This window comes from Phoca vitulina, unplaced genomic scaffold (assembly GCF_004348235.1).
Source record: "Phoca vitulina isolate PV1807 unplaced genomic scaffold, GSC_HSeal_1.0 scaffold32, whole genome shotgun sequence".
Classification (NCBI taxonomy): Eukaryota; Metazoa; Chordata; class Mammalia; order Carnivora; family Phocidae; genus Phoca; species Phoca vitulina.
In genome coordinates, this window is record NW_022589735.1 from 14,984,711 (window position 1) to 15,002,793 (window position 18,083).

At 40.1% G+C, this 18,083-nt stretch overlaps 1 protein-coding gene across 1 annotated transcript in view; it reads right to left on the bottom strand.

Annotated features, from left to right (window-relative positions):
* Positions 1-11,901: 11,901 nt before the first annotated feature.
* CSNK1G3 (casein kinase 1 gamma 3) overlaps positions 11,902-18,083 on the bottom strand; it is a 124,601-nt gene continuing 118,419 nt past the window's right edge. The window contains exon 15 of the transcript XR_004301935.1: positions 11,902-11,936. The gene's annotated coding sequence lies outside the window, so the exon portion shown is untranslated. The remainder of the gene's footprint in view (positions 11,937-18,083) is intronic.

Below are 18,083 nucleotides of genomic sequence, written 5' to 3' on the forward strand. Positions count from 1 at the left end.
TTTACGTCTGGCCTAAGAGTTAAACTGCTCTAATACTGAGATTAAATTAATCCTTTGGGATTCAAGCATTTCAGGACTAGAGAGAGAGAGAGAGCAGAAACCCATCCACAATGATCGTAAAGAAAACATGGAGTTCCTACCTGTGCCAGGCTTTTTCACATACACTGTCTTATGTGATCCTTGCTAGACCCCTGAAAGGTAGGTGATACTTTCTCAATATTTTACAGAGGAGTAAACAGGCCAGAGATTGAGTATCATCTACATTCCCCTCAAATCACACACCTGCCAAGAAGCTTTTCCTGAATGTCTCTCCTCCCTCTGAGGATTGGGTAGTACCAGCTGGGCTCCCCCCAAATCCCCACTGCAGCATTCCCTGAGCACTCTGATTTTTAATTAGTGTGCCTGCTCATTCACCATGCCCACCCTCTCTACACAGACTTGAAGACAATAACTATGCTTCATTTATCTCTCTATCTCTAGAAGAGTGGCTGGTATCTGGTTGGGTTTAATAAATGTGTGACAAATGTAAGGATTAAATAAGTAAGTACAAATTTCTGCAAAGGATGAGGACTACCTGTGATGACTCATCCACCTTTCCAGATATGATATTAATGATCTTCTGGTTCTCCTACAAGTGCTTAGGGCTCCAACCAGCCTTCTCACTTGGGACAAGTCCAAACAATATACTTCAAACTCAAAAATTAGGCAGGAGATAAAAAAGTAAATAAATAAACTGGATGGCTCAGTTGGTTAAGCATTTGACTCTTGACTTCAGCTCCAGTCCTGATCTCAGGATTGTGAGACTTGCATTGGGCTCTGCGTTCAGCAGGGAGTCCAGCTTGAGATTCTCTCTCTTCCTCTTCTTCTGCCCCTCACCCCCTCTCTAAAATAAACAAATAAGTTTTTTTTAAAAAAAAGTAAATAAGTATCTCTGATTCTTATCTCCAGTTGTTTTTAGCTAATAACTGTGGCTAACTTCAATATTACATAAATAGGCCCTCCTAAATGATCCCATAAAATCCCCAGCATTTATCTAAGGGAGAATATACCATCTCTAGATAAAGTACTTAACACTATTTTTTTGACAACCTACCTGGTTGATAATATTTCTAGTCATTAATTTCAGGTTCAGGAAGAGGGAATTCAGCCATTTTTCATAGCCCCGCAGAAGTCATGCACATTTCTGCTGAATCAAGCAGAAGATAATGCTACAAGATCCACTCAACTGAAACACATCCCCTCAGCCACCATACGTCGCTAACTATTAAAACAGAATGGGAATCGGTTTTTCAACCGATAGTTTACCTAAAAGTCTCTCTTAGGCAGGTTTGACCTTTACATTATGAAATTCATTTTGCTGCAAGCTCTTACATTTATATTACTGCTTAACATGCACTCTTCATGGAAACCTGCCCTAACAATTCCTAACTGTATTTATTCATGCTGAGCATTCTGCTTAACTACTTGCCTAAAATGCAGTACAGCTACCAGAAAAATAATATTTCCTGTTATTTCAGAATGGTGAAGGTCAGACCAGTTTCATGCAAAGGGAAATGAAATGTTTTGTGTCTTTAGGCTGTGCAGTATAATTTCAGTGCTTTTCTTGCTGTTGATGGGAGCGCCTTCACCCAGTCCTCATTTTACTGTGTTCTCTGTTGTTCTCCTCTGCCCTCTCCCCAGTGCCTTTTTAACTGAGCAAGGTGGCTTCTGATGCCCTACCATCTACACGAGTTAGACAACATGCATAGCATCAAAAATTTAGGTTAAAAACAGCCTTTGTTACCAGAAAGCAAGAATTACATTCATGAAATAGTTCTGCAAAGTTCCTTAATCAAGGAATGAATCCCTTCAATAAAATAAGTTATTTCATCTTCTACACTATTTTGAGGAGTCAGATGATCTCACGAATTCCCTCTTGTTGGTTTCCAATTAAACTTGCACACAGTGGTGATGTAAGCCCATCCCCAATTTAAGTGGTTGTTTTCCAATGGAGCCTTACAGCATAGTGGCTCAACACTTGGATTCAGAAAGACCCAGATTTGAAACTTAGTCCTAGTCAGTTATTTGCTGTGGGAACAGAAGGCAGGCTACCTAACCTCCCTGGTGCTGCACTCAACAAAATGAATGCCCACTGTTTTATTAGTATTATTACCCCCTTGCTTATGGAATTGTGGCAAAATACACCTCAGCACAATTGGAGAATTTGCAAATATTTTCTGCATTGAAAAGGCACTTTGCTCTGAAATCAGGTCAGGACCCTTGAAATATGAGAAGGGAAGTTCTATAGGACCAGGCAGCATGTGTTAAAGTCTGTGGCCACACACAGGGTTGGCAACGGAAAATACAAAAAGAACTAGCAAGCTTAGGTGGGTTTGGGACAAGGATCAAAATCAGGTGGCTAGAACCTTGACAGGGAGGCAAAGCAACAAGTAAGATCCCAGTGATCTTCAAAGACAGGCATTTAAGTGGCCTGACAATCGTCCACTGGCTTCCAACCACCACTGTAAGAATTCACTGTTAGGTTAGAGGTCAGAGGGCAAGAAGGAGCTGGGGCTGTCACTAACTCCTCAAGAATTTCACATACATCCAGCTTATAACCCTCCCATACATCATCCTATTACATACAGACATGAGACTGTTCTCCAGTATGTGTTCTCCACAGTGGGTTGAATTGTGGCTCCCAAAATACCTATCTACCCAAAACCTGTGGATGTGACCTTATTTGAAAAAGTCTTTTCCGCTGTAGTTAATGATCTCAAGATGAGATCACGCTGATTGAACAGCTGGGCCCTAAATCCCACCACAACGTCATTGTTACAGACAGAGAAGAAGCAGAGACATGGTGTGGGAGGCCATGAGACAGGAGGCATGGTTACAGGGTCCCAGAGGAGCAGCGAGGTTGGAAGCCTGACTCTAGTCCTAGAACGGAATCAAACTATTCCTTTATTCAGCACCTTTTTCATGGAGGGCCACATTTGATGGGTATGGTCTAATCATTTCATATAAGATGGGGAGTAGGAAGCTGTTTCTGGGATTTGTCTGCCACTGAGTACCTTGGACAGCACTCCTAACTCCAGGTCTTAACCAACCAATAGATATGAGACCGTTAACATCTCACCTTGTTCAGGATCCTGTCAGGAAACAGAGAAGTACGGAGCCGTTTGGAGAACACCCAGGTCTTTCACTGGGAGAGTCTGTGCCTGGAGCAACAAACCAATACTTCTTTCCCTGCAGGGAGTTGCCTCTCATGCTTCCCTGGCACTTTCCCATGGCTGACAAAATGTGGTAAAAATAAATTCAGTCTCCAATGTTTCTGACTTAAAGTGTCATCATGTCATTAACTCAGTCTCTCCCTTCTAGGAGGTGACAAGGACAGTGAGTGTCAGACCTCAGGGAGAGAGAAGGCTGACTGGCAGCCACAGGAGCTTGCAAATCTCTAGTATTACAGAGAGGTCATTAGATGAGGAGTGAAATCAACAACTCCTTCCTTGCAAAGGCAAGATCTGGGGGCATGACACAGCACTGGAGAGTCCCTATAGCCACCTGACAACCAGCCGTGGCAAGGGGGATGGATCTAAGTAAGGAAAAAGTGACATACCGAAAAAAAAATCTACCCACTGGGGTGAGAAAAGACAAGAGAGATGGAGGGCAGGAACTGGTTCCTGGTGAGATGAGATGCACACAGGAAATCAGTACACAAGAAATCCTGTGGCACAGGAAAGTTCAGTACGACCCATCAGGAAGTTCTGCATGATAATGGCAGAATCCAACCCACAAGGGGTGTTGGTCTTTCACCCGTGAAGCCCACAGAGACAATTAATTAATCCAGCTCACTCTTGCGGCCCTTCACTCTACTTTATCTTCAAAGAAATAGATGGCCCACTAAAAACAAAATGGATCCCAAGCCTGTTCTATTCATCACTGACTGTATTTTCATGCTGTCTATTCTTTGCAGCATCTAATGTTGTCTTGATTTCTCTTAGGGTTTTATTTTTCTCTCTCATTTCTTTTTGAGCTCTACCAGTTCACTATTCATCTCTCTCTGCTGTTTTATCATTTTGCCTTAGTACTTTTTCATCTCCTCGCAACGCTCCTATTTCAAAGGCCCATCTCTTCTTTATTGTGCCAAGTGACTCAGTTTTCCCTCCCCTTCTTTTAAAAGCCTTAATTCCAAGATAATTACTAAAAATAAGCTAACATGAAATATGTAAAGAGATATTCCAAGAGAAAATGCTAAAATATATTTAAAAACACTTCAAGAAGAAAATATAGAAGACAACCAAGTACCACACCATAAACACCACACCACAAAGCATATATATGCCATGGTACTATATATATAATATTATTATACTATATAATATATACACACACATACAACACATACACACAAATATATGCCACTATATATATACATATATATATATATGTCACAAAACAAGCAAACAAATAACACAGATGAAGGTCATAGGGAGCTTTTATATAAAATTAATGAAATAAAATAAACAGAAAAAATAAAATTGTGATTTAAATGTATGAAACACAAGAAGCATCAAAAAAGAGCCTTAACACGACTGAAAACAAAGTCATGAATAGGGAGAACCACGCTGATAACATTGAGCAAAATAAAATGAAAAAGAGAAAACAATGCACAAATAGGAAACAGAAAATGAAAGAATATGACAAACAGACAAAAGAGTTCCAAGACAGGAATAATCAATGTTGCTGAAAAAGGAAACAAAACAAGTAAGACAGAAGTTGGCTAAAAGAGAAAAAAAGAAAAAAAAATGTTTTCCTGAAATAAAAGTTTGAAAAGGTATGTTTTGGGGGACCTGGATGGCTCAGTCAGTTGAGCCTCCAACTCTTGATCTCAGCTCAGGTCATGATCTTAGGGTCGTGAGATCGAGCCCCATGTCAGGCTCCATGCTGGGCATGGAGCCTACTTGAGATTCACTCTCTCCCTCTCCCCTACACCTCTCTCTCTCACTAGAAAAAAATTTTAAAAAGGTGTATTTTGCTCCTCCAAAACTGACATAAAAAAATCAACCCCAAGATTTCAAAGATGAACTCAAAAGATACTATGAACACCAGGCAAACCCATCAAGTCTCCTGTGGGGGGTGGGGTGCAAAAGGAACTGAGTCCACTTTCCATGGAGCTTCTTCCATCACCAGAAGACAATGAGGCAGGGCTAGATGGCCCAGGGGCAAAAGGCTGATGCAGAAATTTTATTACCCACCAAGCTATTTTTCACAAATAAAGGCAAATAACATAAATTTTCAAATGTGAAGGGACTCGAGAATAACTTGAAAAATAACAGCCGAAGGACTAGTGAAGTAAATTGATTCCATTCAAATTTTAAAACTGTGGAAACTTTGGTCAAAGAAAAGAATACAGATGTTATACATCATGAACATGTTGAAAAAAAATCTAATGAATACTGAGAGGAAGAAGGAAGGAAAGAATATGGTATAAGGAAATATAAGTCATAGATTTTTTCTAATTTAGCAAGATTATCACTAGATATTGTTTAAAGCTGAAAAATGGAGCAATGGAGATAATCTTATTTTAGAATATAAAGGGAAACACTTTAAAGATGATACAAAAAATAATGCAACCAGGTAAATTAAAATAATATGCATACCGTGTTATTACATAAGAAGACTCTTAACTTATTTTAAATCTCCATCAATTAAGGGTGAGTCCAGAAAAAGAAACCTCATAAAGGATTATTTTTTTACACTAAAAAAAATGAATTCAAAGGTGTACACATGCAAGGGTCAACTATATGGTGATGAATAGTAAGTAGACTTCTTGTAGTAATCACTTTGTAGTGTATACAGATATTGAATTACTATGTTGAACATCTGAAACTAGTATAACATTATATACCTCAACAAATTTTACCTTGCTAAAAAATATTCAACCATTAAAAAGAAAAAGTAAACATGCAAATGTAGGTAACTAACCTATTTTTTTTTTTAATTTTATTATGTTATGTTAGTCACCATACATCATTAGTTTTTGATGTGGTGATCCACGATCCATTGTTTTCGTATAACACCCAGTGCTCCATGCAGTATGTGCCCTCCTTAATACCCATCACCAGGCTAACCAATCCCCCCTCCCCCCCTCCCCTCTAAAACCCTGTTTGTTTCTCAGAGTCCATAGTCTCTCATGGTTCATCTCTCCCTCCAATTCCCCCCCCATTTTTCCCTTCCTTCTCCTAATGTCCTCCATGTTATTCCTTATGTTCCACAAATAAGTGAAACCATATGATAATTGACTTTCTCTGCTTGACTTATTTCACTTAGCATAATCTCCTCCAGTCCCATCCATGTTGATGTAAAAGTTGGGTATTCATCATTTCTGATGGCTGAGTAATATTCCATTGTGTATATGGACCACATCTTCTTTACACATTCATCTGTTGAAGGGCATCTCGGCTCTTTCCACAGTTTGGCTATTGGGGACATTGTTGCTCTGAACATTGGGGTGCATATGGCTCTTCTTTTCACTACATCTGTGTCTTTGGGGTAAATACCCAGGAGTGCAATTGCTGAGTCATAGGGTAGCTCTATTTTTAAATTTTTGAGGAACCTCCACACTGTTTTCCAAAGTGGCTGTACCAACTTGCATTCCCACCAACAGTGTAAGAGGGTTCCCCTTTCTCCACAACCTCTCCAACATTTGTTGTTTCTTTCCCTGTCCATTTTTGCCATTCTAACTGGTGTAAGGTGGTATCTCGATGTGGTTTTGATTTGAATTTCCCTGATGGCTAATGATGATGAACATTTTTTCATGTGTCTGTTAGCCATTTGTATGTCTTCTTCAGAGAAGTGTCTTTTCATATCTTCTGCCCACTTTTTGACTTGAATATTTGTTTTTTGGGTGTTGAGTTTGAGAAGTTCTTTATAGATCTTGGATACTAGCCCTTTATCTGTAGTGTCATTTGCAAATATCTTCTCCCATTCTGTGGGTTGCCTCTTTGTTTTGTTGACTGTTTCCTTTGCTGTGCAGAAGCTTTTTATCTTGATGAAGTCCCAAAAGTTCATTTTTGCTTTTGTTTCACTAGCTTTTGGAGATGTATCTTGAAAGAAGTTGCTGTGGGTGATGTCAAAGAGGTTACTGCCTATGTTCTCTTCTAGGATTTTGATGGATTCCTGTCTCACATTGAGGTCTTTCATCCACTTTGAGTTTATCTTTGTGAATGGTGTTAGAGAATGGTCGAGTTTCATTCTTCTGCATGTGGCTGTCCAATTTTCCCAGCACCATTTATTGAAGAGACTGTCTTTTTTCCATTGCATGTTTTTTCCTGCTTTGTCAAAGATTATTTGACCATAGAGTTGAGGGTCCATATCTGGGGTCTCTATTCTGTTCCATTGGACTATATGTCTGTTTTTGTGCCAGTACCATGCTGTCTTGGTGATCACAGCTTTGTAATATAGCTTGAAATCGGGCAATGTGATACCCCCAGCTTTGTTTTTCTTTTTCAACATTTCCTTGGCGATTCTGGGTCTTTTCTGATTCCATACAAATTTTAGGATTGTTTGTTCCAGCACTTTGAAAAATGTCATTGGAATTTTGATCGGGATGGCATTGAAGGTATAGATTGCTCTGGGTAGCATAGACATTTTAACAATGTTTATTCTTCCGATCCATGAGCATGGAATGTTTTTCCATCTTTTGTGTCTTCTTCAACTTCTTTCATGAGTGTTCTGTAGTTCCTAGAGTATAGATCCTTTACCTCTTTGGTTAGGTTTATTCCGAGGTATCTTATGGTTTTTGGTGCTATTGTAAATGGAATCGTTTCTTTAATTTCTCTTTCTACAGTTGCGTTGTTAGTGTATAAGAAAGCAACTGATTTCTGTGCATTGATTTTGTATCCTGCCACATTACTGAATTGCTGGATGAGTTCTAGTAATTTGGGGGTGGAGTCTTTTGGGTTTTCCACATAAAGTATCATGTTGTCTGCGAAAAGAGAGAGTTTGACTTCTTCTTTGCCAATTTGAATACTTTTATTTCTTTTTGTTGTCTGATTGCTGTTGCTAGGACTTCTAGTACTATGTCAAACAATAGTGGTGAGTGTGGGCATCTTTGATGTGTTCCTGATCTTAAGGGAAAGGCTCTCAGCTTTTCCCCATTGAGGATGATATTTGCTGTGGGTTTTTCACAGATGGATTTTATGAACTTGAGGAAGGTTCCCTCTATCCCTAGACTCTGAAGAGTTTTAATCAGGAAAGGATGTTGTATTTTGTCAAATGCTTTTTCTGCATCAATTGAGAGGACCATATGGTTCTTCTCCCTCCTCTTATTAATGTGTTCTATCACACTGATTGATTTGCAAATGTTGAACCACCCTTGCATCCCAGGGATAAATCCCACTTGGTCGTGGTGGATGATCCTTTTACTGTATTGTTGGATCCTATTAGCTAGGATTTTGTTGAGGACTTTGGAATCCATATTCATCAGGGATATCGGTCTGAAATTCTCTTTTTGATGGGGTCTTTGCCTGGGTTGGGGATTAAGGTAATGCTGGCCTCATAGAATGGGTTTGGAAGTTTTCCTTCTGTTTCTATTTTTTGAACAGCTTCAGTAGAATAGGTATTATTTCTTCTTTGAATGTTTGGTAGAATTCCCCAGGGAATCCATCAGGCCCTGAACTCTTGTTTTTGGGAGGTTTTTGATCACTGCTTCAATCTTGTTACTGGTTATTGGCCTATTCAGGTTGTCAGTTTCTTCCTGTTTCAGTCTTGGCAGATTATAGGTTTCCAGGAAGGCCTCCATTTCATCCAGATTGCTCAGTTTATTGGCATATAGTTGTTGATAATAATTTCTAATAATTGTTTCTATTTCCTTGGTGTTAGTCGTGATCTCTCCCCTTTCATTCATAATTTTATTAATTTGGGTCCTTTCTCTTTTTTTTTTTTTTTTTTTTTGGATAAGTCTGGCCAGTGGTTTATCGATCTTATTAATTCTTTCAAAGAACCAACTTCTAGTTTCATTGATCTGATCTACTGTGTTTCTGGTTTCTAATTCATTGATTTCTGCTCTAATTTTAATTATTTCTCTTCCAATGTATGGCTTAGGCATCATTTGTTGCTTTTTCTCTAGTTCTTTAAGGTGTAGAGTTAGTTGGTGAATTTGGGATTTTTCTATTTTTTTGAGTGAGGCTTGGATGGCTATGTATTTCCCCCTTAGCACTGCCTTTGCAGTATCCCATAGATTTTGGACTGATGTGTTTTCGTTCTCATTGATTTCCATGAATTGTTTAAGTTCTTCTTTGATTTCCTGGTTGACCCAAACATTCTTGAGCAGAGTGGTCTTTACCTTCCAAGTGTTTGAATTTCTTCCAAATTTTTTCTTGTGATTGAGTTCCAGTTTTAAAGCATTGTGGTCTGAGAATATGCAGGGAATAATCTCAATCTTTTGGTATCGGTTGAGCCCTGATTTGTGACCCAGTATGTGGTCTATTCTGGAGAAAGTTCCATGCGTGCTCAAGAAGAATGAGTATTCTGTTGTTTTAGGGTGGAATGTTCTGTAAATATCTATGAGGTCCATCTGGTCCAGTGTATCATTCAAAGCTCTTGTTTCCTTGTTGATTTTCTGCTTCTATGATCTGTCCATTGCTGAGAGTGGAGTATTGAGGTCTCCTACAATTAACGTATTGTTATCAATATGACTCTTTATTTTGGTTAACAGTTGGCTTATGTAGATGGCTGCTCCCATGTTGGGGGCATAGATATTTACAATTGTTAGATCTTCTTGTTGGATAGACCCTTTAAGAATGATATAGTGTCCTTCTGTGTCTCTAATTACAGACTTTAGTTTAAAATCTAATTTGTCTGATATAAGAATTGCTACCCCAGCTTTCTTTTGAGGTCCGCTGGCATGGAAAATGGATCTCCATCCCTTCACTTTCAGTCTGGATGTATCTTTAGGTTCAAAATGAGTCTCTTGTAGGCAGCATATGGATGGGTCCTGTCTTTTTATCCAATCTGCAACCCTGTGCCGTTTTATGGGAGCATTTAGGCCATTCACGTTGAGAGTGATTATTGAAAGATATGAATTTATTGTCATCGTGTTGCCTGTGAAGACGTTGTTTTTATAGATTGTCCCTGTAAATTTCTGTTGTATATCACTGTTGGGGGCTTTCTCCTTTTATAGAACCCCCCTTAATATTTCTTGCATGGCCGGCTTAGTGGTCACATATTCTTTCAGTTTCTGCCGGTCGTGGAAGCTCTGCATCTCTCCATCCATTCTAAATGACAGCCTTGCTGGATAAAGTATTCTTGGCTGCATATTCTTCTCATTTAGTATCCTGAATATGTCTTGTCAGGCCTTTCTGGCTTGCCAGGTCTCTGTAGATAGGTCTGACGTTATTCTGATGTTCCTCCCTCTGTACGTAAGGAATCTCTTCCCCCTAACTGCCCTTAAGATGGTTTCCTTGGTTCTAAGATTTGCAAGTTTTACTATTACATGCTGGGGCGTTGGCCTGTTTTCCTTGATCTTGGGAGGGGTCCTCTCTGCCTCTAGGACACGAATGTTTGTTTCATTCCCCAGATTAGGGAAGTTCTCAGCTACGATTTGCTCAAATACATCTTCTAGTCCTCTCTCTCTCTCCACTCCCTCCGGGATTCCAATTATTCTGACATTGGAACGCTTCATGGTGTCACTTATTTCTCTGATTCTATTTTCATGGATTCTGAGTTGTTTTTCCCTGGCCTCCTCTTTTCCCTTTTTATCTATTATATTGTCTTCCAGGTCACTTATTCGTTCTTCTGCCTCACTTACCCTAGCTGTTAGATTATCTAGATTAGATTGGATCTCATTGATAGCATTTTTAAGTTCTGCCAATTCAGCTTTCATTTCTGCCCTTAGAGACTCTATGTTGCCATTAATTGATTTCTCCATTCTAGCCATTGTCTTCACAATTGCTAGCCTGAATTCCATCTCCGACATCTTGGTTATATCTGCATCCATTTGTAAATCTGCAGCATAAGTCATAATCTCTGAGTCTTTTCTACTTTGGGGGTTCCTCCTCCTAGTCATTCTGTTGATGGGTGTTTGAGGGAATGTATAGAGTCCAAATTATTGACCACAACCCAAGCAAGATGCATCTGTTTTCTTGGGACCCTAGGGTTGCTGGCCTCTTGTTTTCCCAGCCTGTCTTCTGCGGGAGGGGCCTGCCGCGCTGTGACTCAGGCAACCCTGTTTGGGCAGAGTTGCCCTGCCCCCCTGTGGTGGGGGATGGGCTCAGTGGGAATCAGTTTTTGGGGCTTTTGTTCTCTGGCGGCTTTCCCTGGTGGCTTTCTGCGTCTCTTCCACGAGTCAGAGCAGAAGAGACCAATTCCAACCCTCTGCTTCAGAGCAGAGAGACCGCAGTCTGTTCTTCAGTGAGCTCTCCAGGCCACACTGTCTCCGTTTCTGTCTGTGCTGCTATAAACTGCAGCATCCTGGGTTGTGCACCCCTCCGCAGCGCTCCCAGTCCTGCCTCCAGGTCGGGGCACGTCTCTGCCCTTTGTGCTTCTAAAACCACCAGCCGCTCCCAGTTTGCCCGCGTGACCCCGCCGCTCCGGGTTTCCGCCCCGGGGGCTGCCCTAGAGTCCTTTCCCCGCCGCTACCGGTCTGCGAGTCTGTGCCCCGTCCCCAGCAAGCGAGGCTGTCGCTCACCGGCGGTGCAGGATCCCCACGGCCAGGCACCCTCCCGCTGCCGTTTATCCTCTGATATCTGCCCGCGGAAACAGGGCTCCCCGCTTCATACCTCAAAACCAACCGCTTGCGATATTCTGTTTGTAGAGATCCAGATCTTCTTACATCTGAGGCTGGTTTCGTAGGTGCTCAGAGTGGTCTGGCAGATATCCAGCTCAATTCTGGGGACCAGTTGAAATAGGGTCCCCTACTCCTCCGCCATCTTTCCTCCTATCCGGTAACTAACCTAATTTGAAATTAAAACATATTACAAAGCTATGGTAATTAAAAAGCTGAAGAAATTAGGTGATTGGACAGAATACAGTCCAGTTATACACACACACACACACACACGGAATATACATATGAAATTTAGCATATGATAAAAAAACATATATTTTGGAGCATTAGAAAAAGATTTCCCCAAAAGAGAGTGTTGGGGAAAACTAGCACCCATCTGGAAATCGATCAGGCTAACTGCCTATCTCACTCTTATCAAAATAAATTCAAGTAGATATAAAGTTTTTAAAAGTTGTAAATATACACAGTTGGGTTTTGTTTTTTTTAAAAGATTTATTTATTTGAGAGAGAAAGAGAGGGGGAATGAATGTGCAGAGCAGGGGAGGGGCAGAGGAAGAAAATCTTTAAGCAGACTCCCCACTAAATGTGGAACCTGATGCGGGGCTTGATCCCATGATCCATGAAATCAGGACCTGAGCCAAAACCAAGAGTCGGATGCTTAATCAACTGAGCCACCTAGCACCCCTATATATATTCTTTGACCCAGCAATTCCAATTCTAGAAATCTGTCCAACTTACCTATATGCTAATAAGTAGTCCTTATGCTAATATGAAATAATTTCTAGGATCTATTTTTAAATAAAAAAGCAAGGGACAAAACAGTATGTCCAGTATGTGTCTACTTATACAGAGAAATATGAGATATATGATATATTTGTGTAAATGTGTATACATACATATATATACATTTTATATATATATATTATATAAAATAGGTATAAAGTTTACACATGCATAGAACATTTCTATTCAGGATAGGCAAGAAACTTAACACTGGTTGCCTCTGGAGAGGCAGTCTGGTAAACTGCTCGTTTGGCATCAGAAGGAGACTTCACTTTCCCAGCACAAACATCTGTACTTTATGGGTTTCCATCACCGGCATATATTGCTATTTGAATTAATAAAAGGATACTTAGAAGCTCCAAGGAGCACAGGTAGCCAGACAAGCTGGGTGCTGAGCTTCACTTCTTGGGACCCAGGACTGCAGTAACAATGGACTGGTTAAGCTAAGTCATTAAATACTTGGTTAATTATAAAAGATGCATGGAGGCAGAGTAATATTATACTGCTCTAATATATCATTTTTCAAAGAGTTAATTTTAGAGTCCATGGCCTAATATCTTAATACCAGGTTGTGAAAACAGAAGGATCATATTCATTACATCTACTCTAAAAAACAAAATATGGTTTAGAAAATTATGGAATTATAGAATTCACTTCAGTATCAAATCTGATCTCCTTTACTTGAGATAGATGCTGTGATTTCAAGACACAATTAGAATGAACTGTGAAAAATACTTGGTACAGCTGAGGCCCCCAAATACAAGTATCACAGCCAAAATAACTCTTGTGTGGCCCAATTTAACACAAATATTTAATTTTCCTAATCAGTTTGCAGGTACTTAATGAGAACAGATCCCAGTCACAAGGCAGAGCTTTGTCGTATCCTCGTGGTGATACCTCCTCAGGTGTGGACTCCCAAAGTGAACTTGAAGCCATAATTTCACATGAACTTAATCTGAGCCAGAAAGAAATTAAGGCCTACAATGTAGCTCACATGAAAATGACACACTCATTCACCCATGTCTTTTTGTCCTGAAAACATTTGCAGAAGAAAGCTGCATTTTTAAGGCATATGATGATGGCACATTCAACTTGGTGAAGGCAAGTAGAGAGGAGTGCAGGGCAGCATTGCCATTTGGGTGTAGAAATCCAAGGAGAAGTCTCTTGAGAACTTTCCGCAAGTTAACAACCTGTCATCTCCTAAGGGGGCTACCCTTACAGAGAGAAGAGCCATTACCTTCAGAAACACGTGTAGTATAGGGATTCCAGGGGTGAGAGGCAATAAAATCAACAGAAATGATCACATGATGAAATGTTACTAGGCGTAAACTAGGAATGAAGTACTGATACGTGCTACCACATGGATGAAGCTTGAAGCCATGATGCTGAGGGAAAGAACTATTTTCAAAAGGTGTGTGATTTCACTTAAATGAAATGTCCAGAGTAGGTAAGTCAATAGAGACCACAAGTAGGAGAGAGGTTGCCAAAGGCTGGTATCAGGGGACATGGAAAGTGACAGCTTAGTGGGTACGGGGTTTCTTTTTAGGGTGATGAAAATGTCCTGGAATTAAGTAGTGGTGTTGGTTGCGCAACACTGTGAATGTACTTAATTCCACAAAACTGTACAATTTAAAATGTTCAAAATGATAAATTTTTGCAATGTGAATTTGCTCTCAATGATAGGTAGGTAGGTAGGTAGGTAGGTAGATAGATAGATAGATAGATAGATAGATAGATAGATAGATAGATAGAATTATACATCTATGTTCACATAGAAGAAACCTACAAGAGTTGGCCTATTTTCAGGATTTTTTTTTAAATCTGAGAATAATATCCTTACAATGACAAAATGACTAGTAGGAAGAACACTTTTAGATTAGCAATTGAGAGCACTACTCATCTGCATTCATATTCTTTTTGACCCCTAAATGTATTACCTTTATTTAGCACCACACACTGTGTTATTCACTCTAAGTATATTATTGAAGCACAAAAGATGGAAAGAGGTAAGTAAAATCTAATTCTCTCCCAAGAGGAGGAAATTTCTTATGTGAATTGACATATATACAAAACTTAACTTGTCTCAGTGACTCAGACCTTAGCTCACTGAAACATAAAATTTGTTTTTTTCTGAGATAAAATGAAATTTTAAATGTATATTTTTAATCAATAGTAAGTATATAACAGAGTAATCAAGTTAATTTTCTGTCCTACTTAATTATTTTCCATTATTTTCTTCTTCCACTAGCAAGATCGGAATCAATAGAATTTTGTGCATTTTCCTTGTTTTCATTTTGGTTAACATCAAATTTAGGAAAACTTTATCTTTTATGTATAATACTCACAATTTAAATACATGAAGATCACAATTTATGGTCTACACATATCTGAAAGCAAAATATTACACTGTATTGGCATGGAATTTTTCAGTCTCGAGCTAACTAGAATTCTATATCCGTGCCAAAAACAATGGAAGATGATTAATACGAAACATTCATAAAATGTCAGCAAGATACATAATACAACTTATATTACCAAGGACTCTTTAAAAAAAAAAGAGCAACTTGCTTGCAAAACACTTCTTATACAAAAAGCTCTTTTTAAAAGTGTATTATCATTGTAACAGCATGGGAAAGATTTCTTTCACTTTAACTACAAGTTTGTAATTCAATGATGTTTATGTCAGTAACTTCATACATTGCCTAAAGGAAAACTGAAGGTCAGGGTAGCAAATATTATAAGAAAACGAAGTTTGAAATAATTACGTTTGGTCTTTGACTTTTTTGAGAACCAACCCCTAGTCTCCTGATGGCTCCATTTTTCTTCCAGACGAAAAGCAACCCACAGGCAGCCTCCTCTCTGGCTCACTTATATCTCAATCCAACAAGGACAGCAGAGCTATTCCTTTGAATAACTTTCTCACCTCCCTCAACCCACAGGCAAGTCATCTCTACAAAGCTTAATCTGATCAGCCCCTTCTCCCTCACTTGCCCCTTTCTTTGGATTCCTAGCTCATCTCCCCAGAGATTTCTTTTCCTCCATGTCATTCTTCCTCACCAGTGGTTTCCCCCATGCCATGGATTGATAGCTTCCTTCCCCAGTAAACAAACCCATTCAAGCTCCTCCAATTCTAAAGCCACAAGCAAAACACTCTTCTCTCTTGATGCTCTTCCTACATCCGGTCATTTCTTCATCACCTTTCCTCCTAGCCAAGCCTCCCAAAAGAAGAGTCTGTATCCAAAGTCTGTTTCCTCTGTCTCTTCACTACCTTCAATGGTTTTCATCTTTCATTTGTAAAACACTTTTTCAAAAGTCTAAAACATAAAATTCATTCACAGTCTCACTTTTTTAGAAAAGCCATTTCAATTAACAAAATCTCCCCCTCTCCATCCATGCCTATCTCTGTCAGGGGGCTCTAAGAAAACTCTGCAAGGCTTCTTGACCTCTGGCCAAATGGCCATCCTTCCTTCCTCTGGGATAAAGATGAGCTATCTCCTGAATGGAGCTACAACGTAGAGTGTGAGCTTTTGTTCCCCAGGGCTAATTTCTATAGCTTACAACCAGGGGAGGCAAAAGAAAGCATGCAGTTGTTTTCAATCATTTCAGCGTTCTCTGGAGCATGGTTTGCCTGCTTTGAACATTTCCATTAGAGAATACAGGAAATCTACTTCTTGGTGTCCTCAATGTGAAAGGGAAAAGCTGGACATGCTTATTATCATTGCTGATGATCTCTGCTATATAAAAAGGACAGCAGTAACCAGACTGTATCCAGAAACTTTATCACCAACAAACCTCTTGCTGGACATCTTAATTCTATAGGTTTTCAAAGTAATTCAAGGAAATAAGTCACACCAGCAGAGAACTGAGAAACTAATGAGGGTATCTAATCATCACTTGATATTATCATAAGTGGAAAATCAAAGGGTCTCTGTTGAAGAGCCTTCCTGTCAGATCCTGTCCCTTGGTGTTCTGAAACTTGCATTCATTGTCTTATAAGAAGAACGTATGAACTTGGGGCTTGGTCAGGAGGAGAGTGTTAGCCCATAATCTCCCTAAATATCACACCACCTGAGTTCTAACCGTTGTTCATTTTTTTCCTAGCGTCTATACATACAACTTCAGAAGTCCAACAGCCTTCCTTCTTTCCATCCCATCTCTGTCCCCTGCCGTTCTACTGGGCCAGCTGATATGGTCTGTGGCTCACACCCAGACTAGTCTAATTAAACAGTTGTTTGCTCACATCCTTCGTGTTCTCCTCAGAACAAGGTTTTTAATTTTTTGCCACGTGGATAGGCTAAGAATTTCCAAAACTTTGGGCTCCGGTTCCTTTTTGCCTTAACCATTCCTTTCTCAGTCTGTCTTTCCCCTTTCATGTTTTACTATAACCCATCAGGGGGAACGAAGATGCTCCTTCAACACTTATCTTAGAAATATTCTCAGCTAAATATCCAATTTCAGGGGGCACCTGGGAGGCACAGTCGGCTGAGTTTCAGACTCTTGGTTTCAGACTCTTGCTTTTGGCTCAAGTCATGATCTTGGGGTCGTGAAATCGAGCCCCACGACGGGCTCCAAGCACAGCAAAGAGTCTGCTTGAGAGTCTCTCCCTCTCCCTCTGCTCCTCCCTGTCTCTCAAATAAATAACTCTTAAAAAAATAAATAATAAATAAATATCCAACTTCATCCCTTGCAAGCTCTACTTCCCACAAACACTAGAACACAGTTCAGCCATGTTCTTTGCTACCTTACAACACAGTCACCTTTCCTTTATTGTCCAAGAGCATGGTCCTCACTTCAGCCATGAGTTACCACAATGGCCTTTACCACCCGTGTTTCTTCCAACATTGTGTTCATGGCTATTTACGTATTCTCTAAGAAGATGGAAGCATTCTCCACAGCTCTCCTCTTCTTTCTGAGTGCTCCCTAGAATGGCCCTTCACAGTCCCTTTCACAGCCATCTCAGCCTCTTCTAGCGCACCCCTCAGAATTACTCCAACCTCCACCCAGTTCTCAAGCCACTACCACATTTTCAGATCCTTGTTACAGCAGCATCCCATTTTCGGGTACCAAACTCTGAATCAGTGTGCTCAAGCTGACAGAAAAGTATACCATAGACTGGTGGCTTAAATAACAGTGCTGGAGGCTGGGAAGTCCAGGGTCAAGGTGCTGGTAGGTTTGGTTCCTGGTGAGTGTTCTCTTCTCGGCTTGCAGACAGACACCTGCCTTCTCCCTGTGCCCTCACATGGCAGAGAGAGACTTCATAAGCTCTAATTCCATCATGGGGGCCCTACCCTCATGACCTCATCGAAACCTAACTACTTCCCAAAAGCCCCACCTCCAAATACCACTGCATTGAGAGTTGGGGCTTCAAGAATGAATTTGGGGGTGAGAGTGGAGCACAAACATTCAGAACAGTTCCCTTTTAGAGCTGAAATAGAAGCCCAGAAAGATGGAGCAATGAAGCTGGGTCATAGCTGAACCCCAAATAGAACACATTTCCGATTTCCTATTCCAGGGCTCTTTCTCTGAGGCC